The 27101-nt window shown below is 46.1% G+C and overlaps 1 protein-coding gene across 3 annotated transcripts in view; it reads right to left on the reverse strand.

Annotated features, from left to right (window-relative positions):
- Hunk (hormonally up-regulated Neu-associated kinase) overlaps positions 1 to 27101 on the reverse strand; it is a 112447-nt gene that overhangs the window by 74468 nt on the left and 10878 nt on the right. Inside the window, exon 1 of one of the 3 annotated variants that reach the window (XM_074072814.1) lies at positions 11319 to 11683. The exons of the other annotated variants lie outside the window; for them this stretch is intronic. The gene's annotated coding sequence lies outside the window, so the exon portion shown is untranslated. Of the gene's footprint in view, positions 1 to 11318; positions 11684 to 27101 lie in introns of those variants that run through there. 3 annotated transcript variants of the gene reach the window in all.

Consider the following 27101-nt stretch of genomic DNA (forward strand, 5'->3'; position numbering starts at 1 on the left):
TATTTTTCAACTGCTCTCAAAAACTCTCTTAAGACACAGATGGACAGATACAAAATGCAGCTGGACACTGGTGGCTCACGCCTGTAGCCCTAGCCACTCAGGAGGCAGAGATCAGCCTGGGAAAAAATAGCTCATGAGACCCTATCTCAAAAAAAAACCCATCACAAAAAAAGGGGCTGGCAGAGCGGCTCAAGGTGTAGGACCTGAGTTCAAACCCCAGTACCGCAAAAAAGAAATAAAAATAAACGAAATGCAAACAGAAATGCAGTTTCTCTAGGCCGGGAGAAACACAGGATCGAAAACAGCATCAGGGCCGGGGGTGCAGCCCAGCACCAGAACGTTGGCCTAGCAGTGCCTGGGTTCTACCCCCAGCACTGCAAATAAACCAAGAAATAATTAAGTAAATAAAACAGCATCAAAGGAAAAACTAGGACATCAGGGGCAAGGGAAAAGTCCTTCAGGAAGGAAGAGAAGGGAACTGACATAACCAGTCTTCAGCAGAAGGTCAATGTCAAACTTGGTTCCCTCCAGAGAAGAGACTGAGAGTGAAGTCCTGGTTTCTCCTGGAGCCCAGAGTTCTCCCACTCACTCTTAGGACTTGTCTCCAGCCCCCCACATTGCAATCAGAAGCATCTATCCCCCAGTCTTCAGTTCTAGGATGTGGTCAGGAAGGCACTACCCAAGGATACAGCTCCCCTGGTCTCCCCACCCCCAGCCCTCTCTCTATCCCGCACAGGCCCTCAGACAAGCTGTCTCTCGCGCCAAAGTGACTTCTTTCCCTTGGTGAATCACCTTTAGGTGAACTCTCACCTGCTGTGTCAAGGACCCAGCCTCATGTCTCACCCACCTAACAGGAAGCTCCTCGTGACCCATTCCCCTGCAATGAACTTGTACTAAAAGGCAGGGTGGGAGGGAGGGAAGGAGGAACAATGGAGGGGAAGGGAAGATGGTCTTTTCCACTTAACTCTGCACCACCCAGAACGATCTCTTTTTCTTTGGGGGAGTCACCTCTCCACTTTCCTGGCCCTCCACACCCCACCATTTACACCTATGGCTTGTTCTTATGGCTTCACTCTCCTCTGTGATGCGACTGGCCATTGAGTCAATGTCAATTCCGTCTGCCAATGCCGCCCACACCTTTCCTTCAGCCTCCTGCCTCCCAGCACCCAGAGTCACTTCTCTAAGGGATGCTCTCCTACTTGGCTGTGGAGACACCAAGGGCGGCAGGAAGACAGTGGACCTTCCATTTCCATTTCTTCCTTTTTTGGCAAGTATACTTTGTACTTGTTGCACAGGGCACTCAATATATTAGTAGACGGTAACTAAACAAACATATATTGGCAGCAAGAGGCTTAAATGTTATTTTATGGACATAGTTCATGATAAAATAAATGAGCAAAAGTCTCAGGTGTAATGGAGCCTACAGGTAATAATAATGTATTGTGTACTTGAAAACTTCTAAGAGTTGATCTTAGATGTTCTCACCACACACTACCCAGTAAATACGTGCATATTTTGACTGTCAATCAAGCCTCATTTAAGATGAAAAAAACTCTTTTCTTTATTGAGGGCTTTTTTTTTTTTTTTTTTGCAGTACTAGGTTTTAAACTCAGGGCCTCATGTTTACTAGTCAGGCCCTCTACAGCTGGAGCCACTCTGCCAGTGCCCCCTACCCTGCCAAAAAAAAAAACTTGGAAAAAGGAAATTTAAAAACAGTGCAAACCAAAGGCAAACTTGAAGTTACATTAACAAAAGTCTGGCCTACGTCATCAATGCTCTAACTTCCCCAAAACCCTCACCCGTGCTCCTTAAATTCATCCACATTCGGCCTTAAAGATAATGGTTCTAGAGCCTTGATTTCTTGGTCTGGTCTGTTCTGTTTTGTTTTGCAGTACTGGAGATAGAACCCAGGGCCTAGTACTTGCTAAGCGAGTGCTTTAACCACCTGAGCTACACCCTCAGCCCTTTTGTGTATATTTCATTTTGGAAATAGGGTCCCCTATTTTTGCCCAGACTGGCCTCAAACTCCAATCTTCCTGCCTCCATGTCCTGAGCAGCTGAGATTACAGGCATGCACCACCATGCCTGGCTTCAGAACCCTGGTTTCTTGCTGAAGCTCTTCAGGGCTTACTGTTGCCACCAAGAACACCCACTCCAGCATCATCTGTCAGCCCCACCATGGGCACACCCCGTCCCCAGGCTGTCTCCAGTGGGCAGTCTCCTCACTCCTCAGGGATGTCTTCTGTCACTCTCCAAATACTCCTGCCACTCTTCTCACCCAGTCCTGAGAGGCCAACTCGAGCCATCTCCTGACTAGAGAGAACTCTCCAACCCCCATCCCCACATTCCTGCACATACAGCATTTGTAAGACATAGGAACTCATCACTTTAACACAGAACCCACCTTCCTACACCCCACACAGTACTTTATAAACAGTAAGTGACTAATCAATGCATTCATCAAGTAGCTACACACAGATGAATCTACTGTCACTTCACAGAATGAGTTTTCTCTCATTAAGAAATCCAGAGATATGGAGAACAGCCTAGGACAGTCAGCCAAGTGAGCCGGGCAAGGTCAGGGGAGTCTCTGCCCAGCTAGCACCTCACATCAGGGAACCTGCAAAGTTCCCAGCCCACTGTGGTTTGTCCCCATCTCATTCCACCATGGATGCTAAACTAACGGCTTAATAAACTGTGCTTATTCTTAAACCCCTCCCACCACCCTTGAGGGGCTGGGGAAAAAGATGTTGAAAAGTACAGTCTCTGCTTGACTCTGTGTTGCAATGCTTTAAAAAGTACACCCTTTGGCAGTGAAATCTTAATCTAAGTGCTGTGAATAAACAAGAGTGAGCAATAATACCGTCTGCCTTTTATTTTTTTCTAAACAGATCACACAGTTATTGTAAGCATAATTTATTTCACTCTTAATTGCCTGTACTGGGTTGAAGAATGGCCACCCAAGGATACTAAGTGCAAATCCCTGGATCTTATCAATGTGACTTTATTTGGGAAAAGAGACTTTGCAGATATGGTGGAGGGAAGGACTTTGCCCTACATATCCTCGCAAGTGTCCTCACCAAATACACAGAGGAGAAGGCCATGTGAAGGAGGAGGTAGAGATTACAGTGACAGGGCACAAGCCAAGGGACACTATTAGTCACCAGAAGCTACAAGGACAGATTCATCCCCAGCAGCCCGCAGAGGAGGCATATAAGTCTGGCTGGTAATTTGATCTTAAATGTCTGGCATCCAGAACTGTGAGAATTAATTTTCTACTTTAAGCTACCAAATGTGTGGAAGTTTGTTACAGCAGCCACAAGAAACTAATACCTTCTCAGGGGAAAAAAAAGACAGGTGTCTTTACTGCTGTAGCCCCTCTGGGGTACCTTTGCAGGCACTGTGAGATCCTGGCTGGAAACATCGTCTTTTACCTGTAGCCTCTTTCTGCTCCCCCCCTTCCCCTTCATCACAACCTCAGGGGCTTCTGACATTCCTAATTAATCCCTGCTGCTCCCCTTGTGCCCATGTGAACCCCAGGGGTTGGGGTCACCATGAGCTCGCCACTAGAGCCTCACGGCAGGGCTGAAGCAGACCAGACTGGGTTTTTATACCTCCAAGGTCCCTGCAGGTACAAGGTGGGATCTCACACAGCTCCCATGAATGGTCAGCACCTATGTAGGACAAGGACTTCTCTGAGCAGAAAGGGAAGGAGGTAGGTGACACTCCATGTAGGTGGATGAACATAACTAACAACCATGAGGCTGTCATAACCATAACAACCGGTGCTTAGTTACAACATGCCAAGGGGGCTTACCTGGTCTTTCTTTGAGTGGTTTTTCTGGTACTTTCCTATTGCTGGAATGCTTTTGGATGTATTATGGGACTATGTCTCAATAACTCACGGTAAACTGAAAATATTGTAAATCGAAAATACACTGAGTGCCCCTAACCTACCAACCATCCGTATTTGTGATCGCCTGGTGGGCTGGGGAGCCCACTACTACTGCCCCGCATCAAGTGAGGATTGTACCACATCTCACTAGCCCAAGAAAAGAACAAAATTCAAAATAAAGTATGGTGGTTCATGCCTTTAATCCCAGCTACTTGGAAAGCAGAGGCAGGAGGATCCAAGTTTCATGCCAGCCCAGACAAAAGGTGTAAGTGAGACCCTATCTGAAAACCAAAACACAAAAGCAAAAAAGGGCTGGGGGCACAGAAGAGTGCTATGGCCTTGGGTTCAATCCCCAGTACCACACAAATAAAAGATGGTTTCTACTTTCTACCATAAATGTGAACCATCGTAAGTCAGGGACTGTCTGTATTTCCAGTCTCCCAGGTGCTGCCTGTCTTCCTCCCTTTCCCAAAGGTGAATGGACAAGACCTTGGTGTGATCTAAGAGCCATCCCTCCCCATCACCAGCCAGTCCAGCCCTGGCCTTGGGCCAGCTTACAGAGGCTTCTGTGAAGCTAGAAAATGGCTCCCAAAGACACATCCTTATCCGAAGTCCTGGAACCTGCAACATTAACTAAGTTAGGAAAGGTCTTGGCAGACATGATGGAGTTCAAGGCCCTGAAATGGGGAGACTGTCTGGCATTAATGGGGTGAGCCCCAAAGACCATCACAGGTAACCTTAGAAGAGGAAGAAGATCAAAGAGAAACAAAGACCAGGTGTGGTAATCCCTACTGTAATCCCAGCTACTTAGAGTAGGAGACCAGGAAGATTGAAGTTTGAGGCCAGTTGAGGAAAACACAGTTAGGGTGACCCTATCTCAACAAACAAGCCAAGTGTGGTAATCCTAGCTATGCAGAAAGCACAGGGAGGAGGATCAAGATCTGAGGCCAGTCCTTGGCAAAAAACAGGATATCCTGGGGAAAAAAAAAAAAAAAACAGCTTAAAGCAGGAGGTGTGGCTCAAGAGTGAAGAGTGAACCACTGACTTACCAAGCCCAAGGCCCTGAGTTCAAACATCAGTAGTACCAGCAGCCGCCCACCCGAAAGTAGAAGAGACAAAGTCCAAATGTCCCCTAAGGGCTCCCAATGACTCTTGATTTGGCCCAATGAAATTGATCTGGACTTCCAGCCTCCAGCTAAGAGAGAATAATCTTCTGTTGCTGCTAGTCACCAAGTTGGTGGGTAATTGGTTAGCACAGTCCCAGGAAGCTGACACAGCTAATAGCTGGGTGTCTCACTATCACTTCGTGTCTTGGTTCTTAAGTTCTGCTGGCCCAGAACAGAAGGCCCTGTGAAATCCCTGAGCACTCAAGCCGCCTGGCCTGGGATTAAGGTCGCCTGTCAAGCCCTCTCTCCACTTTCAAAGACAGGTCCTCGCTAGCTTGTTTCATTCTACCCCTCCCCACCACTGCCAAGCTCTACTCTGACAACGCTCAAAACGGAATGACATCCTTGATTGCACGAAACCGTTTAATCAATTTCATCTATAACAGCTGAAATGGGGAAAAAAGTGTAAGGGAAAGGCAATCAATGATCGGCAAAGGAGAGAGCTAATTAAACTCGACGGTGATCAGAAAGTTGAGGCAAAACAGTGCTCACAGTGACTCGATTGGGGTAAAAGCCCAGTGTGATGAGGGATCTCTAGCTGGAAATAAACTGTGATAGGCGGGAGAGTTTTAAAAAGTAAATATGTGATCAGATGGTAGAAAACAAGCGAGTTAACTACGTTCCAGACATCAGGAGCGGCAACACCAGCAGCTGAAACCAGTGCTGCAGATTTTCTGACTGCCTGGGGGACAAGGCCACGGTCAATGCTGTGTAGAAAGTCCCAACCTGGCCTGAGGGGGGTGTGCACATGCGTGCACAAGAAGGGCAACATCAGCGGAGGCTCCAAGCCTGGATGCTGTCCTGAGCCCATGGAGAAAAAAACTTCCTGTGAAAAGTCGATAAAATCAAGACTCCAGCTCTTCAACGGATCCAAGGTGAAAAGCCTCCCAAAATTTTACAAAGGGATCTGTTTTCAAAGATCCACCCTCTCCCTCCCCATTTCCAACAAAGTCTTGTGAAGTTCCAATACATGAACGTTGAACCCAGGTTATTCATCAACTTCCATCATTAATTAAGAAGTTGCCTGTCTTACAATGTGGTAACTCTCCATCTTCCTCCCCTCCCTGCTTACAAAAAGATGCCTCCTGGTGAGGGATAAAAATCAGCAAATCTACTTTTAAAAAAATAGCTAAGCTCCTAAGAAAGAAATGGAAACCCCCCAGGGCTAAAAAATGAGTAGATCGAAAGTCACTAGGCAGCAGCTACATAGAAATAAAAGATACAACAGTGACATCAGAACACTAAGGACTGAAATAACAGGCAAAAGGGTTTGCCCTGCCAAGAGAGGAAGAAAAGATGCACACAGGTAGGGTCCCCAGCCATGAAGACAGGGGGGCAGTAGCAGAAAAGGGTTCAGCTTGATGCCTTTGTCACATATTAGGAGAAAAAAATAACACATGAGTAATACACGGGACGTACCAAACCCTGTGGGCAGAATAATGGTACACGCTTCCATGAGGCAGCTGGTCCCTGAGGTAATGCACACAGAGCACTCAGTGCAATGTCTGGCACCTCATAAGTACTCCTTAAATCGATCCCATTATTGTCATTATCACTTCACTTTCAATGAATCAACCTGCAGGGAGCATGAAAAAGCCCTCAATGTCAAAGTCAGTTGATGAACAAAATATGACTTCCTTGACTTCCTTGACCCACACTTGTGGCATATAAGCAAGCCCGATCTGAATTTCAGTGTTTTGAACTCTCTCCAATAGAATTCCTTTTAAATCCCAAGACACTGGTCTACCAGTCTAGTCTCTCATCTTCTTTAAATATTGACTTAGTTTAGACTGTCTACACAGGATCAGCGTTAACGGGATTTTAAATTCATCCCTTCATCCTGGATCAGCCTCCTCTGCCTTTTAAAATTCATTACTCTGAGCCATCTCAAGAATTGCAATGTAGCCAATCTCCAAAATGAAGTCAGATGCAAAATAGAAACTTCCAGAACAGTATTGATCAAACAGACTCCTTTTTAATATCACAAAAATATACATACATATTTTACACATGACACAATGGAGGCTGTATTTTAGAAAGCTCATACCTCATCAAACCACTTTTGCACCAAAATGTTTGAACTAATCAAAATGCACAGGAAAGGAGAGGGTCTGATCAGATGAATTCTCTTTTTTACATGGAAATGAGCCAGAAAAGAACTTTCCTTCCAGAATGCTTTGGTTTCTTGAAGAACACTAGATGCTGGACTGAAATTAATTTTTCCTTCTTCAATGAACATTGATCAAGCACTTCTAATATACCTGATACTGTTCCAGATAACAAGTGTATGCTACAAAAGAGTCAAGAAGATTCTTTGCAGTGGTTCCAGATTACTATCTGTCATAAAATAAGTTATGTCTTCCCCCAAAACACACATGTTGAAGCCCTAAACCCTACTGTCGCTGTATTTGGAGATTAAGGAAAAGGTTAGATCAAAAAGAATTAACCTAGAAGGTAACACACACACACAGGAAATCAATGTGAGTCAACTCCCTGTATAGCTATCCTTATCTCAACCAGGAAAACCCCTTGTTCCTTCCTATTATTGCTTATACTCTCTCTTCAACAAAATTAGAGATAAGGGCAAAATAGTTTCTGCTGGGTATTGAGGGGGTGGGGGGGAGAGGGAGGGGGCGGAGTGGGTGGTAAGGGAGGGGGTGGGGGCAGGAGGGAGAAATGACCCAAGCCTTGTATGCACATATGAATAATAAAATAATTTTAAAAAAAAATAAATAAAGAGGTGATTAAGGTAAAACGAGGTCGTAAGAGTGGGGTCCTACTCTGGTAGGGTGGGTGTCCATATGAGAAGAAGAGCTAGCAGAATTTGTCCGATTGTGCACAGAAAAGGCCATGAGAGGCGCCCACAAGAAGAAGACCATCTGTAAGCCACGGAGACAGCCCTCAGCTCTGGAAGTCTGATCTCAGACTTCCAGCCTCTGGGACTAGGAGAAAATAAGTGTCCCTTACTTAAGTCACTCAGTCTGTGATATGTTGTTCTGGAAGCCCGAGCCAACTGTAAACCACGGGAGTATCCTATAATTCTACAGGATTCCAGGCGGAAGAAGAGTGGAAATGTATGAACTAAGAGTCAGGAAAGATTCATGGAGGGCCAGGTCACAGTCACAGCTCCTCTCGTGATCCCACCCTGCTTTCCATGGCAGGTCCAGGGGCGCCCAGAGAAACAGGCACTTGGGCTCTGAAGCTGGTGGTCATCGTGTCAAACTCCACCTCTGTCACTTTGTAGCTCAGACCTCTCTAAGCCTTGGTTTCTTCACTTGTTTAAAAAACAGAGGGGGGATAATAGCACCTATCTCATAGGATGTGAGAGATAAGTAAGGGACCCCGTGAGAGCCTTGTGGCACCACGAGCATTCATCAGAGTCCTTGGTAGGTGGCAGTCAATAGGATTTTCACATTTTACACAGGAGGAGGAGGTAGAAACAGAAGCTAGGAAGCCCCTGCCATCCCACTCCCACCCCGCCATCCTCTGTGACTGCCCTACTCAGGTCCCCAGTGCCCTTCCAGTGGACACCTTGTCCAAGAAGCCACACTTACTGACCCCTCACTCACTACCTCCTGCCTGCCCCTCCCACCCAAGCCACAAGCTCTGTCCCAGGCCTTGTCCCTCCAAAACTGCCCTGACTCTGGTGACTGGTCATGTGGTGAGTGCCAACACCTATCCTGCTCATACCTGACCTGCACTCTGACACACCTGCTCTCCTCTACCCACGCCATCTCTAGTTCTACTCCTAATTGATTGCCAGGCCTGTCACCTCCACGTCCACCTCCTAAACTCTCCCTACCTTTCCCCTCCCCCCCCCACTGTTACACACACTTGGGTTATTCCTGTTAGTAATGTGCCTGCCTCCTGCTCTGGTTCTCATGCATCCCTACCCAGAAGACCCTTGCACACAGGCTTCCATTGCCCTGTCCTCTCTCTGGCTTCAGGTGACATTTTGCTCCCTACTGAACTGGCTCCAGTTCTCCTGAAGCTCCCCAGTCACACACATTTCTCTCTCATTCTCTCTCTCTCTCTCTCTCTCTCTCTCTCACACACACACACACACACACACACACACACACACACACACACACACACCTGCTTAGCTGTTTTTGATACCCTCCACTATACCTTCCAGAAGGCAGGGATTCTGTCTGGCCTCTTAGTACCGAGCACAGCATTTGGCTGTCAACAGCAAGGGAGGACAAGAGTAAATGAAGAACAAATGGAAAATTCCAGCAGCCCTCCACAGGGGGTTAGAAAGTTCTTGGTCATGGCTACTGCTGCCTGGAGTGAGTGTAACCCCTTGAGGCCTCCACTTCCTCCATTACAACACACGCAGAGCAAAGACTTCCTCTTCAGCCACGCACACAGTAGCATGGTGATACAACCGACGACAAGCTTCCGTTTTCAAGTAACTGATACTCAGTCCACAGAACCCCATCTGAGAAACAGCACACTCTAACAGGGCACCACCAGCCTAATTATAGCTGGATCCTCCACCACAGCACTCATCGGTCACTTGCCCTACTCTACTTTCTCCCTTAACACTGGCTGCAATAAAGATGTCTCCTTCACCACCCAGAATTCCGCCTCCAGACTCCTCCCAGACTCTGGGGTCAGCCCTATTGGGATCTTCATGCCCTTATTCCAGGCTCACCCGTTTTCTAGAACGCACTTCTAGACTCCTACCCAGCACCCTTCCCATGGTCATTTCAACATCAAGTGTCCAGCAGTGTTAAGAACAGAGCTCAATAAGCAAGCTCTGAACTAATGACAGAGCCTGTGCATATGAAGAGAAGAAAGAGGAAAGGGAGGAGGGACAGAGGAAGACAGGAAGGAGAGATGGAAGGTTCTTACCCACCCCTCCCCAACCAAGTGCATGCTTGGTGGCTCCACTCTGGACTGGACAGCAGCCATACCACCTAGGCTAAATGCTGGAACGTGGGTAACAGGAAGCAGAATGGTTCTGGGTGAGTCCGAGCAGAGAGATTCAGGATCACTGCCAAGTTCAAGACAGAGGAACCATCCTCCTTTCCTATGTGGAAAGTGGTTTCTCTCTTCATAAAGGTGTGGCTGAGAGTTAGGGATATGTCACCAGGGAGAAGGGGGTGTTGAGGAAAACGTGCATTGCCAGCATTAAAGCAGGTTGTCAGTGACCTGAGGTTCCACTATAGAGGGACCCATCCTTCTCTCTTGCCTTCTCGTGGGCCTCTAAAGTCCCATCTACCCTGACATCTAATTCTGGGCTGTAATCCCGGTGGGTACCCTTTCTCCCTCCCAGACTTGTCCGGGCTATCTGCCACCTTCGTCCGAGCAGCTAATCTAGGGGGACAGGAAAAAATGTCCCAAAAAGAAGATCCACAAAAACAAAACCACATTTCTGTTTCCCCAGAGGAAAAGCCAAAGTCCTTATGGTGCTTTCAGGGGCCCCTCCCTCAGTTCCAAGGCTGAGCTCCCCACTGGTTCTCAGGCCATGCAGGTGTGTTGGCACCTGGGGGCCTTGGTGACACACTCACTCCCTCACCTCCAAGAGGTTGTGGAAATGTCCCTTCTGAGAAAGGCATCCCTGACCCTATTCAGGGAATCACAGTCACCTTCTCTAGTCTACTTCCAATAACGCACTTATTATCTCTGCAACCCTCCCAAACTCACTGAGTATGGGAGCCACCTGACCCATGCAAGTCCTGGGAAGGAAGGGACAGTCCTGTTCCTCTTCATTCACCTGTCCTTGGCATCTCCAGCGGTACCCACACAGATGGCCCCCAATGGTATTTCTTGAATAAATGAATGGATCCACGTGCACGTGGAAAGTCAAGATTCTATTTAAAAGGTTCTATTAACTAGAACTTGTTTAGGCTGAATTGTGTTGCCTGCCAAATTTATAGGTTGAAGCCCTAAGGAGAACAGGCTGGGCCTGCTCTGAGTTAGTCTATGTTGTACAGAACGGCAGCTTTAAGGCTGGGCCTAGCCTTGACTTACTCCACTTTATAAAGCAACAGTTTTGCCCTAAGCTACTCCATTTTGAGTATAAGTGCCAAAACAGAATGATACTCCATCTTGTTTATACAAGTAAACAACCATCATCTGCCAGCACACCTTGAGGCACAAACTGATAATTTATTTAGACTAGTAAGTAAGTATGCCTTTGAATATATCAATCATTTCAGAAACACTTAGCAATCATACTACATGTACCACCTCACCTGAGTCTACAAAAAGAGCACCCCAAGACTGAGACATGGCAGACCACTGACCTATCTCCCAGTGCCCATCACAAGCTTCATCCAGGAAAATCACCACAATGAAGGACCTCTGCTTCTGTCCCCTGGGCTCCAGTTCAAGTGCAGTTTCTCCTGCCACCTGCATTTGACAACTCTGGACCTGTAAAATTTCTTATCTGGTCTCCTGTAGAAACTTTTCCTTTCAACTATATCAGCTCTCTGCATGTGCCACCTGCCCAGCCACTTAAGAGTGGTGCCCCTTTCAGTCTTTCATAGACATTCTGTACCCTGGATATGATTATCGTGGGAGGTGTGACATGTGATTTGAGAGTTAATGTTAGTAACACGGCCGTCAGTGGCCTTGGCTGTCAAATGAACTCAGTAGTGCTTGGCAAATCAAAGTCAACAATATTCATATGTATTTATTGTCATTCAATAATTCTGACGTTGAGGAAAAACACAGAGTATCCATCTACATGTCTCACACAGCTCACTCACAACAAGCCCTAACTCTAAATGTGACTATTTGGAGAAAGAGCCTTAAAAGAAGAAATTAAAGTTAAGCGAGGTCTTAATAGTGGGGCCTTAACCCAACAGGATTATAAGTAGAAACACGCCAGTGATGTGCACACAGAGAAAAGGCCATGTGAGGACACAGCACAAAACAACCATCTGCAGGACAAAGAGGCCTCAGGAGACAGCAAGCCTGCCAACACCTTGAGCTTGGACTTGCAACCTCTAGAACTGTGAGAAAATAAATACTGCTCAGTCTCTGTATTTTGTGATGGCAGCCCAAGTAGACTACCAAAGTTACTAGCGTGGCTTGTCCAACAAAATATCTCATTATAAACAATGAAATCTGGGTGACAATGCTACATGAAATGAATTGAGCAGGGTGGGCAAAAAAAAAAGATGTTCCCAAAAGCCAGAAAGAGGTTGAGGGCTCTACCCTCTAGTCCAAGCCTGAGTTTAGTGCAGTGACAGGCAATCACCAGGGGGATGTTTGAAAATAAATTGGTTTCACGCCTTCTTCCAAAAAAACACTGTGTGTAAATGCATCCGAGTGGAACGTGCTCCTGTGTGGATGATACGAATTTAACAGGAAGCAGAAAAATATCCCTTGCTGGCTTTATAATTAATTTCAGTGTTGCTCCAATTCACAGGAAAGGATGCAAGACGACAGACACACATGGCTGGCTTTTATGGGGGCCCATTAATTGTGCTATTTATGTAGCTGAACTCAACTGCTTCTGACCCCTGGCTCCCCGCTGGCCACTCTCCCGCTGCTGCAAGCTAAAATTCATCTTTTTGTCAATGAGGGGAACAAGTGTCCTTTCCCAAGTTTTGAAAAGGAGAAAAACTTCCTTCCCTGTTGAAACAACATAGCTCATTAGGACGGATCTCAGCGACAACTGACATAGGTGAAGTTGGGCAAAGACAAAACACTCAGTCCTATGTGAGGCAGAAAATAAAGGCAGTTTCCCATGCAGGGCTGGGAAGTCCCCCCATGCCCACCCCTCGGAGGGCTGAGGCCACGTGCCCTGGGATGTTCTGTGCTCCCTGGATTCACTGAGCAAATTGTCACCCTGGAGACACATCCTGCTGTTGGGAAATGAGAAACCAGCTCCTGTAAGACAGCAAAACTGCAAAGCGGTGAATTGGGAGGCAGCAAGGTAGGAGGCCAGGCTGCACAGCCCAGCTACCTAAATATGCATTCTTGCTTCTTCTTAGCCAAGATGCTCTTATCATCCACAGGGATAAGGAAGGCCTGAGTAAACCTGAGCTCCTGCCCAGTCAAGTTCACCAACACCCAGGGATCTTGCGGGGAAATGAGCTATTAATTAAAACACGTATTGCAAGCATCATTTCTCTTCAGTTTTGGAAGTCCCCAAAAGGCCCAGCTTCCAACAAACCTCTGTGATTTCATGTCGCTATCCCCATCTGAAGCTGATCCATAAGTAAATAAGTTAAAAGTTCCTGTCAATTCCCTCCAGCAGTCTTTCTGCTCCATTCTCTTTCATCTTGGCTCCATTTTTAATTATCTGGAGTGGAAACTGGTGACAACAGACAGGAATTCTCAAATGACATAATCTGAAAGCAAACAAATTCAAGGAATCCAAGACAATGGCTGGTTTTGCATGACTGTCTCTTGCCAGCCCACTGAACTGAGGTGAGCAGCTGCCCCAAGCCCCTCGGTCACACATGTCAAGGTGGGCAGCCTGTGTCCCTACCCTGAGACCATGGCTGCCACCATTCCTGGCTAGGAAACCTCTCTGAGCTCCTGTGGCTGAGGTCCTGTCATCACCACCTGCTGCCTGAGTGGCTGATTCCTTCCTCTTCTCTCTCTGCAAAACCATGTCCCTTCCAGAAGGCTCCTTCTTGGCCAGCCTCACAAGGCCAGCCTCCTACGGAGCTTCCCAGCTCTCCTGTGAACCTCTCCTCTCCCATTCTTCTCACATTGAGTTGTCTTTCTAAGGTTGGTCCCGAGCGTCTTTCAAGCCAGGAAATCTTTGAATTAAAGGCCAGACTCCTTGATGAGAAATTTAAAATCCTTCATGTCTGGCACCAGTCCCTCTCCCCTCAACTTCCACTTTTTTTTTTTTTTTCCTTGAAACACATTTTATTTTGACTGGCTTACAGTCTATCAATTTTCATTCAGCCCCATTGCTTTTGGTCAAATAAAGTTTTCATTCTTTAAATGCTTTTACACAATAGTCAAAAAGGAACACATTCTCCTTACATTTCATTCATCCTCTTTTTTTTATGGTGGTGAAAACCACGTAACATAAACTCAGCATCTTTGATAATTTTTAAGTGTGTGGTTCAGTGGGGTTCAGTAGGCTGAAATGGCGGTGAGGGCACCTCAACTTTCAGTGCTGCTTTCTGGGTTTGTCCACACTACCAGCCCAGCGAAAGAGCCCCTGTGGAGTCACTAGGACTGCAGGCAGGCATCATGGTGACTCCTGGGCTGAGAGGGTAAATGATTTGCATAAAGCCCCTCAGCCAGAACTCGCCCTTCTACAGCAGTGGCTTCTTAGCACAGGAGGTGTCCAGTGCTTGAAATGGGCCTGAGTTTTGTAAAAGACATGCTGTAAGTGTAGAGCGCACATCAAACTTCAAAGACATCCTCCTACAAAGAACATGTCAAAAAGCTCATTGAGAATTTTGAGGGTTGAGGGCAGGCCTGGTGGCTCCCGCCTGTAATCCCAGTTACTCAGGAGGTGCAATTGGGAGAATCAGGGTGGAGCCCAGCCCTGGCAAAAAGTTAGTTAGATCCCATCTCAATAAACAAGCTAGGTGTGGTGGTACACACCTGTGATCCCTGATATTTGGGAGGAATAAAATAGGATCAAGATCTGAGGTCAGCCCTAGAAGAAAGTAGAACTTATCTGAAAAACAACCTAAGCAAAAGAATGGCTGGAGGCATGGCTCAAGTGGTAAAGGCATGCCTAAAAGCATGAGGCCCTGAATTCAAATCTCAATATAACAAAAAAGAGAATTTTGAGAACTGGGGATATAGCTCAGTGATAGAGCAAGGTCCTGGGGTTTGATCCCCAGCACAGAAAAAGAAAAAAAAAAAGCTGGTCATGGTATGGAAGGAAGACTAAAGTGGAAAGATCGTGAGTTTGAAACCAGCCTGGGCAATATAGGGGAACCCTGCTTCAAAAAGAAAACTGTGAAATATGGATTACAGACTGAAATGATAAGAGTGTAGATAAATTGAGTTACAGAAAATTTGTCACTTAATTTCACCTGTTTCTTTGTACTCGTTTAAGTAGCTGGTAGAAAATATAAAATTCCAAAAAATTTGGAGGCTACTTAAAAAGCTAGACATTGATCTACCATTTGATCCAGCAATACCACTCTTGGGGATATACCCAAAAGACTGTTACTCCAGAGGCACCTGCACACCCATGTTTATTGCGGCACTATTCACAATAGCCAAGTTATGGAAACAGCCAAGATGCCCCACCACTGACGAATGGATTAAGAAAATGTGGTATCTATACACAATGGAATTTTATGCAGCCATGAAGAAGAACGAAATGTTATCATTTGCTGGTAAATGGATGGAATTGGAGAACATCATTCTGAGTGAGGTTAGCCTGGCCCAAAAGACCAAAAATCGTATGTTCTCCTTCATATGTGGACATTAGATCAAGGGCAAACACAACAAGGGGATTGGACTATGAGCACATGATAAAAGTGAGAGCACACAAGGGAGGGGTGAGGATAGGTAAGACACTTAAAAAAACTAGCTAGCATTTGTTGCCCTTAACACAGAGAAACTAAAGCAGATACCTTAAAGCAACTGAGGCCAATAGGAGAAGGGGACCAGGAACTAGAGAAAAGGTGAGATCAAAAAGAATTAACCTAGAAGGTAACACACAGGCACAGGAAATTAATGTGAGTCAACTCCCTGTATAGCTATCCTTATCTCAACCAGCAAAAACCCTTGTTCCTTCCTATTATTGCTTATACTCTCTCTACAACAAAATTAGAGATAAGGGCAAAATAGTTTCTGCTGGGAATTGAGGGGGTGGGGGGGAGAGGGAGGGGGTGGAGTGGGTGGTAAGGGAGGGGGTGGGGGCAGGGGGGAGAAATGACCCGAGCCTTGTATGCACATATGAATAATAAAAGAAAATATAAAACTCCACGTGTGGCTGGCGCAGCCGCAGTGGACACGGGCTAAGCTGACTTCAGTCCTGATTCTGGGTATTGCTAATCACATCTGAGGGCAGCTCCTGTAGCGTCTTGACTTTGGAGATGTCCGGATCTCCAAGACCGAAAAAGCCCAGTGAAGGAAGGAAAGGATGAAGCAGTCTCCATCTTCTCATCTGCAACGCGCAGGAGAACTAAATTGTGCCTTTAGGATCCGATCAAGGTCAGAGTCCCAGCACTGAGAAATGCCAGGCAAGAAAGCTCAGCTCAAGAACCTCAGGTGGTGACCATCAGTGACCAGGGGTCAACGGCCAAGGTCAACCATGCAATGCCCTTGGCACACGGTGACCATCCATTCCTGCAGTTACAACTGAGAGCAATAGTGACATGCCTGGGAGCCGGATAGGGTGGACTGCTGTGGACAGACAGATGGACGGTATTGGGTGGGGAGGGAAGAAGGAGAGATGGAGAAAGGAACAGAGAAGGAAGGAAGAAGGGAGGAAAAGAAGGGAGGGAGAGAGGAAGAGAAGGGGAGGAACAGGGGAAGGGACCCCATCTCAACAAATAAGCCACGTATGGTGGCAAGTGCCTGCCATCCCAGCTATGCAGGTGGTATAGGTAGGAGGATCTCAGTCCAGGCTGGTCAGGCAAAAACAAAAAAAACAAAAAAAACAAAAAAACCCTGTGATGTCAAAGAATTAGGCTCAAATGGTAAAGCACCTGCCCAGCAAGCTCAAGGCCCTGAGTTCAAACCCTGGTTAAAATTAAATAAACAAATCATCCAGGATTTCAATATCTGAACAAAAACACCAGTTTGTTGTGATAAGTGGCCCAGGTTTGTGTGCAGGACAGACAGCTGTGACTAAGTGTTTAGCTTACAGGAAAGGGGGAACACAAGCTGATTCTAGGAAGGAATGATTGCTGGCACCAACCCCATAAGGAAGTGTAAAACTCCTACAGTAACTAAAGTCATTAAATGATAAACTCACAACTGCCCCAAAATACGATGCTTTTTTTTCCAGTTAATTTTGTTTCACTTTCTTAAATGTTATCATGACTTAACAGTAACATGTAGGCTGAGTGTGGAGGCCCACACCTATAATACCAGCTACTCGTGAGGCAGAGATCAAAAGGATGAAAGTTTGAGGTCAGCCAGGGCAAAAAGTTCACAAGACCCCATCTCAAAGAACAAGCCAGGCATGGTGGTACATAGCTGTAACCCCAGCCATACAGGAGGCAGCAGTAGGAGGATCGTGGTCCAAGGCCAGCTCCAAACCAGGAGATTCTACCTAAAACATAAGTAAAGCGGGGCGGGGGTGTGGATTCAGTGGTGGAGCATCTGTCTGGCAAGATTTGGTTCTAATCAAATAACACACAGGGCGAGGTTCCATGGCCCAAATCAGTCAGTCAGTCAATTAGTCAATCAATCAACGCAGGCAACTTAAGCTTTGTAAACACTCTCAGTCCTCCAGATCCATGGGTTTTGCATCCAAAGATGCCACCAACCTGAGATGGAAGATATTGGGGAAAAAATATTCCAGAAAGTTCCAAGAAGCAAAAACTTGAATTTGTGACAGTGAGCACTACACTGATTCAACAAAAATCTACACCTATAATTCCAGCTACTCATGAGGCAGAGATCAAGGGGGTGGCAGTTCTAGGCCAGTCAAAAAGTTATTGAAATCCCCATCTCAACAAACAAGCATGGCATGGTGGTTCCCACCTGTAATCCAGCTCTGTATGCAGTCTCTCCCACTACACTGTTTGCCTGCAGTCTTCCACAAGTACTATAAGTACTATGTAGTTAGGCCTACGATTGTTGTGCCTGTACTGAACGTGTACAGACTTCCTTCTCTTCTTATCCATCTATGTACACAGCACGCACATTGTATTAGGTTTTGGAAGTAATCTAGAGATGAGTGAATGTATACTGGAGGACGCGAGCAGGTTCTAAGAAACACTAAACCATTTTACATAAGGAACGGGAGCAGCCACAGACCTTGGTACTGACACAGGTTCTAGAACCAATCCCCAGTGGATACTGAGGGATGACTGCATTCAAACTGCTCTCAATTATCTAGATTAGCTGTCTGATAAGCGTAAAATTGACTTGGACAGCTGTCCCTTTATCAACTGCATAGCATGAAAAAGGCACAGAGGTAGCCCACAGCCACCAACCACAGAAATCTCACAATGGGACCAGCCCCATTCCTGCAGCATTCAGCACCCTCAGCCCTGCAGCCCGTCTTCCATGTCTCCTGCACACGCCACGTCGTCTGAGAAAGATGCTAGGGTTCCCCTCTTCACACAGGGGTGCAGAATAAGAAACTCGTCCAAGCTGGGTGCTGGCAGCTCACACCTATAATTCTAGCTACTTGGCAGGCTGAGATCGGGAAGGTCTTGGTTCAAGGCCAGCCTAGGCAAATAGGTCAATATCCCATCTTCAAATAACCACAGAAAAATATGGACTGGAGGTGTGGCTCAAGCAGTAGAGTGCCTGCTTTGCAAGTGCAAAGCCCTGAGTTCAAACCCCAGTTCAACCTAAAAAAAAAAAAAAGGGAGAGAAAAGAAACTTTCTCTAAGGTCATCCACCTAAGACAGACCTTTCTTGACTTTCAAGCCACTCTTGGCACAGAGGAGAGCTGGGCCTGACCACACAGGGGCTGCTAGGCCATTGTGGACAGCTGTATCTTTCAAAACGGTAACATCTGACTACCCAAATTGGTCATGTCCACAGCCTCTTCCCAAGTCCCCACCATCGGGCACACAGAGGGAAAGTGACTCCATCAGTTACCACCAGAATAGTACAGGAGGAACAGGGCAAGAGGAAAGGGTGACTGGCAACTTCAACCATTAGCTACACACAGATATGAGTGACACTAATAACTCCTGAACCTCCAGATCTGCAAAGCTGCCCCCAATCACTGGTGCAGAACCGATGGGCTGACCACCATCCCATCCTCAGGCCAGGCTGCCCACTGCCGGCCATCAGCCTAAACCCTCAACATGGAGACCTGCCAGCAACATCTCAACAGCCAGGCATACAAACCTGGGCCCGACTTAAGGACAAGAGGGAACTGTGCGGATGGAGACGGTGACCCCTTCCCCTTCCTCACCTGAGAAATGTCAGTGACCGGCCCACATCAGCCAGCAGATGGACCCCAATATCTGGGAAGAGCCCAAACGCCTGATGTGCATTGAGCTGTCTCCTAAAACAGTTCAGAAGGTCTACCACCAGGGCTCCAGAATGCGACTTTCTTTGGAACCAAGGTTATTAAAATGTAATTAAAGGTAAAATGGGCTTATTAAGGTGGATTTCAACCTAGTGTGACCGGTGTCCTCATAACAATGGGGAAATTTAGTCACAGACACACACAGGGAAAACACTGGGGTTAAGCTACCGTTAGCCAAGGAAACACAGGAAGCTGGAGCCAATCCTTCCCAGCACCTTCAGAGGTCACACAGCTCTCCTGACACCTTGACCTTGGGCGTGAGGCCTCCAGAACTGTGCACTGGTGTGTTCTTGTTGCCCTGCACTGTGGGACGCTGTTCTGGCAGTTTCAGGAATCTGATAGGGCTACCTGCACCTGGCCTATCCTGAAACATTTCTGGAAAATACTTTTCAACTGCTCTGCATCCAGTCCATCAGGAAGTTAAAAAATAAACCACAATAAATGCTCAGCCACCTCTGGATAAAGGCTGACTTGCAGATACTGATTAACTTGGGTGTCACTGTGTATACAGTCTCAGGGGACAGGAGCAGGGGATGTTAGAGGAGACCTTTGGACTATCACAGAACCTCAGAAGTGCAGAGACAGCTTCACTCTACCAAGCTCATCCAGTAGCCACTCTGGGAAAAGTCATGCTGGTCATAGTAGATAGGTTTCTTAACTCACTAAGATCCAGTTGTATCCTAAATAACTCCACCATTTGATGCAGAAGCCAACACACAACTGTTAGTGCTTAGGAGGCCCCGTGGAGGATGAGAGGTGATACACGGAGGCAGAGCAAAGAGGTGGGAGAAGCCACTCCAGGCTGGGTGGACGAGCGTAGGCTCCATGGATGAATCTCAGCGGACCCAGAAGGGTCCCCTTGGCAAAGGTGCCAGCTGAAAGCAAAGGTGGCCAGTGGGCCTCCCACCAATGACACTCGGAGGACAGAGAACTCACCAGCAGCATTGGGAGAGAAACCCAAAATGTAGCCTAGGGACTGATCAAAGAGGCCTGAACACAGAGGACCAAATGTGGAATGTGCTGTATGGATGACCAGGTTTTTCTGAGCTGGATGTGGTTGATTAGGGTTTGTTTCTAGACAGGATGGTTATGCCAGGAGGAACCGGAGATGGGGAGAATGAAGGACTGAACCAGACTGATCAGCAGGAAAAAAGCCAGAAAGCAACGTGGAGGTAGGACTCACAGGTGCCAAATAACCTGGCAGAGGCTGAGGAGGATGGAAGACGCAAGTCAAAATGCCACGCTCGAGAAGCAGAAAAGAACAGAGGGAAATGGATGAGAGCGGTCAGTGGTGAAGACCACATGTTTGGTTTACAACACCTTGGACTAAATTGTGCTCCCCAGAAAAGAAATACTGCAGCCCTAACTTCTAGTGCCTCCAAATATAATCTCACTTGGAAACAGGGTCATCGAAGATAGAATCAGTTAAGATAGGACCATTTAGGTGGACCTCTTATGGCTGGTGTCCTTACAAGAAGAGGGGACACAGACCCACAGAGGAAAGGCCACATGAAAACAGAAGCCAAAGATTAGAGTTCAGAGTGTTGTACTGTCTTAATCCATTTGGGCTGTATTAGTTTTTTTGTCCCAGTGACAAATACTTAATAAAACAACTTAAAGGGAAGATGGGTTTTTTGGCTCACGGTTTCAGAGGTCTCATTTCATGGTCAGCTAGCTCCCTTGTTTCTGGGCCTGTGGTGAGGCAGAGCATCAGGGTGGAAAAGCGTGGTAGACTTCCTTCTTTTATTCTAGCTGGGCCTCCCAGCCTATTGAATAGTGCTGCCCACAGGCAGGGCAGGTGTCCCCCTTAGTTTATCATCTCTGGAAACACCCTCACAGACACACCCAGAAGTACACCTTACTGACTCTAGGCCCTTCTTAATCCAGTCAAGTTGACAGTCAAGATTAACCATCACACGGGGTAAGTTATAAAGGAAAGAAGCCTATTTAGCTCCTGGTCTGGAAGCTGGGAAACCTAAGAGCCTGGAACTATTTGGTATCACTTATCTTCTGATGAGGACCTTGTGCTGTGTCATAACATGGAGGGAAGCAGAAGGGCAAGGGGACGCATGCAGAAGACAAAAAACACAAGGGACAGTCCCCTCTCTTGGCAACCAATCCAGTCTTGCGAGAACAGCATTAATCCATTTCTGACAGTGGTGCTCCTGACTTTATCATCTCCTGAAGGTCCCACCACCTGTCAATACTGCCACACTGGGGACTCATTTTTCAACACAGGAATCCCACGGAACATATTCAAACTGCAGCATGTAGTTAAAAGTCACAAAAGGCCAAAGACTGTGAGCAGTCACTAAAAGTCAGAACAAGACAAAGAGAACTGGCTCTGCCAACACCTTGATTTCCTACCCATGCCCCCAGAGGGTTGAGAATAAATTTCTGTTGCTTTAAGCCCTCCAGTTTGTGGTACTGCCACATAGAAGTCCTGGGAAAGTAATAAGGAATGTAAAAAAGGCAAATCTAAGAAAGGGGACTCTTGTCACAGCCTTGACTTTCAAAATCCTTCTCTTAAAGGTTCCACGTACACAGTAGGCTTTCTCCCCTCTTACACTCATCTGCCTCTCAAGAACAGTAGACAAGGGTGATAACTTAGGGGCAATTTGAACCATTAAAAAAGCTTCCACAATAACATCCATTATAAATGTTTATGACACTAAACCACAAAAGAGAAGACACTCCCAAATGGTTTTCAGCCAAATAGATCAGATGCTTTGTGGATATTAAAGGCTTCACTTTTATATCAGCTCTCTTAGTACCAATAAAAGCTGCCCTTTCTCTCCAACTTCCCAATCTCATCATTCCATGAGGAGCTAGAGTGACACAGTCATCCTGCTCATTCTCACATCCAGGAGCTTCAACCCCATTTCCACCTCACGCCAACCCCACCCCACCACAGAACAACATTCAATGCACGGGATGACCAAGAAACAGGAGTGAGGCCTTCAGAGTCCAGAAGAAAAGTGAGTTGCAAATAGCATATTCAAGACAGCTATTTTTACCCTAAGTTAAAAAAAAAAAAAAACCCACAAAGTATAAAGCTTTGTCCTAATAATAACCGTAAAACATACAAAGGTTTTGGCAGATGGGGACTCACTACAGGGCATGTGAGTGAGAAATAAGGCTGAGAAATACTGCCTGGTGTTGCTCACATCTCTGTCTTACCTGGGAAGCCAGACCAGCCAAAGGGCTGGGAGCACCAGTCTGTTACCAGTCCAGAAACTTCTTTGACAGAACATCAGATAACCGCTCTCATCTCTACAGCACAACTATCCTCCACATGGCTTCCCTGCTTCTCTCTCCAGGCTAATTGCCACTCCCTAAGTGACCATAACACTGAATAGCTTCTGGGTGCCACAGAAAACAGAGACAAAGAAGCCACAGGGAGTACAGGAGGCGCTCTTCCGTGAAACCAAGGAGGACCGAGGCCCAGGCAGGACAGTCATCCACCCACCTACCCCATCCATGGATCCAACCACCCACAGATGGGAAATACTCAGGGGAAAAACTGCATATGGACTGGACATATACAGACTTTTTCCTTGTCATTGCTCCTTGAACAATACAGCACAATTGTTTACTTAGCATTTACATTGTCCTAGGTATTGGAAGCAATCTAGTGATGACTGAAAGGAGACAGGAAGAAATGCACAGGTTATTTGCACCACATAAATAGTATGTAAATTGAGCATCTTTCAGATTTTGGTATCCAAGGAGGATCCTGGAACCAAGCCTCTGCAGATACCAAGGGACAACTGTGTATCTTTTGGCCTTGGCCACCCTATCTCCTTCACTGCCCCCTTGACCTTGCCTGTCTCTTCCTCCTTGCTTTGAGGGGCCAAAGTCCTTTGGGAGAGGCTAATAAGATAAAAAATATCCTAACATTAGGTTATGGGTTGAATAGTGTCCTGTCAAAAGATGTTGGAGTCTTAACCCGAAGTATCTGTGAATATGACCCCATTTGGAAATAGGGTCATGGTAAGATGAGGTCATTTGGATGAGCCCGAACCCAATGTGACAGTATACAAGAAACAGACATGCAGAGAAAACTATGTGAGGACTCGGGGTGTGTGGGGGGGTGTCATTTACAAGCCAAGACCACCTGGGGCTACCAGAATCAAGGAGAAAGGCTGGGAAGACCGCTCCCTCCCAGTCCTCACAAGGAAGGACCATGACAACCATGAGACAATAAATTTCTGCTGTTTAAGCCACTCAGTCAGTGGTCCTTTGTTTCATGGCCCCAGGAAATGAATGCACATGACAATATGCAATTAGCAAGAAAAACATTTTTTAGTATAAACACTTTAGAAGTCACATAGGTCACAAAAATCACATGCAAATTACTCATGAGTCACATTAAATTTCTTACAAACAATTAAACATTAATGCCTTTGTAGGCCATCCTAATAATTTCATATATCTAAATGTGTCCCTTAAGAAATTCGAATTGGAATTTAAAACTCTTCATTGTTTTGATGGTTGTATATATATGCCAGAGAAATTAAGAAACCACTACTGGGACTAAGAACTTTCAAACCTTCCCCATCCATCCACCCAACTGCACCATACAACCAGAGCAAATGAGAGGTCCGATGAGCCAGACCACATTTCTTACTCCAGAGAAGGTGGCTTCCAGGTACAGGGACTGGGGCAGATAGACACACAGGTTCATTACACAGCAGAATTTAGTGAGGCAAGGGGTGTGAGAGAGAAAAAAGTTACTGAACAAGGAAAAGGATCTGGTTAGGAAGCAGTCTAATAACCAACTCAAGTTTCTTGGCATGACTGGTGAACCTGGCCTGGGCGTTCGGGACAGTCAGTGAATTTGGAGGTAAACACAGTACCAGTCTGCTAGCATCACAAAGCACCACAGGCTGGGTGGCTTACACCCTAGAAATGTGTTTTCTCGCAGTTCTGTAGGCCAGAAGTTCAAAGCATTGGCAGGGTTGGTTTTTTCCTGAGTCCTCTATCCTTGGCTTGTAACAAGATGGCCTCTTTCTCCATGTGCCTTCATATGGCCTTTTGTCCGTGAGAGCACATCTGTGCCCAAATTTCTTCTTCTTATAGGAACATATTAGACATGTGATCTCACTTCACCTTATCAGCTCCAAACCCAGTCACATTCAGAGGTACTAAGAGATAGCACTTCAACACAGGACTTTTGGGGGAACATAATACAGCCTATGACAAACACTTTGACAAGACTGACGGATCCTCCACCTGAGCCTCCGTATGCACAGAATCAGGATGACAGTACTCACTCCACGTAACACACGCCACACACACTCACACACTCATTTTCAGAGTCAGAAGCCATGCTGGGCAACTATATTTAAAAGGCTGCTTATGCCTGGGTACCAGTGAGGCATGACCCACCCAGCTGTTTGTGATAAATCACAAGTTCCTTTCCTGATGCTGAATTTTTCCTCCATTGCAAAGAGATGGATGACCCTCTCAGATTACACACAGAGAAACCCAAAACCACCACGTTCCTCTCCCAGAAAAAAAAAAAAAAATCCCTGTTCAAAGGCTCTGGTTTTCCATTCTTTCCACTTGCATGTAATCGTCACAGGCCCCTTATTAAATTGTCACACTATTTACTCATCCAAGGAAGGAACTGTTCAAGGGGGCTAATGAGCAATCAGCACTTTGGGAGATTTTTTTTCTTCTTTGAACTTGTAGACAGGGGTCTTTCGGATCCAGGTTGAACAGCTGTTTCAGCTCTTAACACACAGGAAGTTTGAGCCCTGGGGTCTCTGTATTGGGTTAAGTGATGACTCAGGAAACCAAAGGTTATGGGTCGGGGGCACACAGGATAGGGCATTTCCCGAAGGCCTTAACTGTTCCCTCTGCCACAGCATGTCTTGTGTCTTCTGGACAGCGAATGACACAAACACACTGAATTTACTTCTCACCCAGACTCTTTGTCTTTCTTCTCCTTCTTTCATAGAACAAGCAACCAAATAGACTTTGCCAAAGAGGGATCCAGACGATTCTGCTGGTTTTTACTTGTGATTCTCCAAACTCCAAGGATGCTTAATCTGTCACTCTTGCAGGGAAGATTTCCTTTTTCACTGTAACAGCAGAAGTTCTGGGTCTGTAATTCACAGTTCAGTTCTAACTCTGGAAGGCAGGATCCACTGAGCATAGGTCTGATTCTTGTACCTGGTAGCAGAGTCTTTGGTGCCTTAAACTACAGCACCCATCAGAAGAGTAAGTGGGGGCAGAAATCCAGACCCTGAGCGTCTCATCAAACGCTGTGAGGAAAGGGTATGTGATTCCTCCTGAAATGCTGGCTGCTTGCTAAACAACGCATGGCCCAGCCACCTCTGCTAACGAGAGTCATTCCTCCAACTGGTCTACCCAGACACGGAGCCTTTTCCAATTGGTCTACTTGAAGATAGGCTTGTTTTTTTTTTATCAGCCTATTCAGAGGGATGCCTTTTCTAATTGGCCTGCCCCCCAAAGTGATACGTTTTTCTAATTGGTCCATCTTAGCATAGCTTTTCTAGTTTGTACAAGAGTCTATACAGGTGGAAAATAAAAAACTCTTTGAATAAAAACAACAATGTTTTGTTTGATTTGGTTTTTAACTCGTTACAATAGGGAAATTTCCCCAGAAGTCTACCTAGCAAATGGCTTTTCAGGGTAAGAAATAAATGTTAAATCTTACAAAACTAGGAAGACTTTTCCATGAGTCTAGAGGGGATGATTTGGAAAAGAGAGAAATCATCACTTATTCCCTTCCCGTAGGCCTTGGATGACCTTTCTTTCTACAACAAAGAAGTCTTAGACATGCTTTCTTTCAAATGTGACATTTAATACTTAAACTCCAAAATTAGCTCCAATTCAAGAAGCATTCCTGTCCCACAAGCAACAGGAAACAATCAATACCCTGGTCTCACATCATAGGACAACTGGCCGCCACATGTAGCTGAAAAGGTACAAGAATAACGTAGCCTTGGGCAAAGGGAGGGTTGGGGAGCGTCATAGGAAATGGAAACACAGAAATTCTGGAAATAATAATGCAAGACAAAACTCTCTCAGCCCAGTCCCATATTCTATATAGAGGTCTTAGATTACACTGGAAATGACAAGGACTTCTAACAAAGGGTCATTTAACAAATGAACTAGGGTACCCCGGAAACCATAAACACAAGAGAAATCATAGCCCCTTTGCTGACTGCTGAGAAAGGACGTAGGTAGCTAGCTAGCTAATCAAAACCATGGGGTAGTTGTCCAATAAATCTTTCCAAACCATACCTATCTAACTCATGGACAAGCACCTATAAATTTATTTCACTTCCATTTTGAAAATAATTCTCTATGGTTAAGGGATTCTCAGTGCCAAGAAGGTATCAAGGAATTGAGGCCAGGGTTTAATTATCACACCTTCTAGCACTATGTCATCAATTCTAGAAACACAAGAAAACCCAACAATGCCTAACAAAGCAAAAAAGTAAAAACCAGGAGGCAGAGAAGCCACAAGGCAGAGATCAGGGCTGCTAGAGGAATGTTCTCCAGGCACAGAGGCTCAAGGAAGAGGCAGATAGGAAGGAAGTGGAATCCCAAGAATGCAGCCCTGCCTGCTCCTGCCTGTCCTGAGAGGCATCCCAGCCCTCAGGGAGGTGATGGTGCAGAAGTGCCCACAGCTTTCTCCCCTCTCCCCAACCCATCCTTAAGGTGAAACTCCTTCACCCATGAGAAAGTGAGAGAGCATCTCTTTCTTGCTATCTGGCTGATTTACAGACTTTAGGTGGCACAAGGAGCTGTGAGAGTCAAAGTGAAGAGAATAACCAACTTTCACTTGTTCACTACACACACTAATGAACATATTTTCAGGCTAACTACATGCTAATTCCCATTGGATATCCATGAGGTATGATCACTATTTTATACATTGAGA

Source organism: Castor canadensis, chromosome 5 (assembly GCF_047511655.1).
Source record: "Castor canadensis chromosome 5, mCasCan1.hap1v2, whole genome shotgun sequence".
NCBI classification, from domain to species: Eukaryota; Metazoa; Chordata; class Mammalia; order Rodentia; family Castoridae; genus Castor; species Castor canadensis.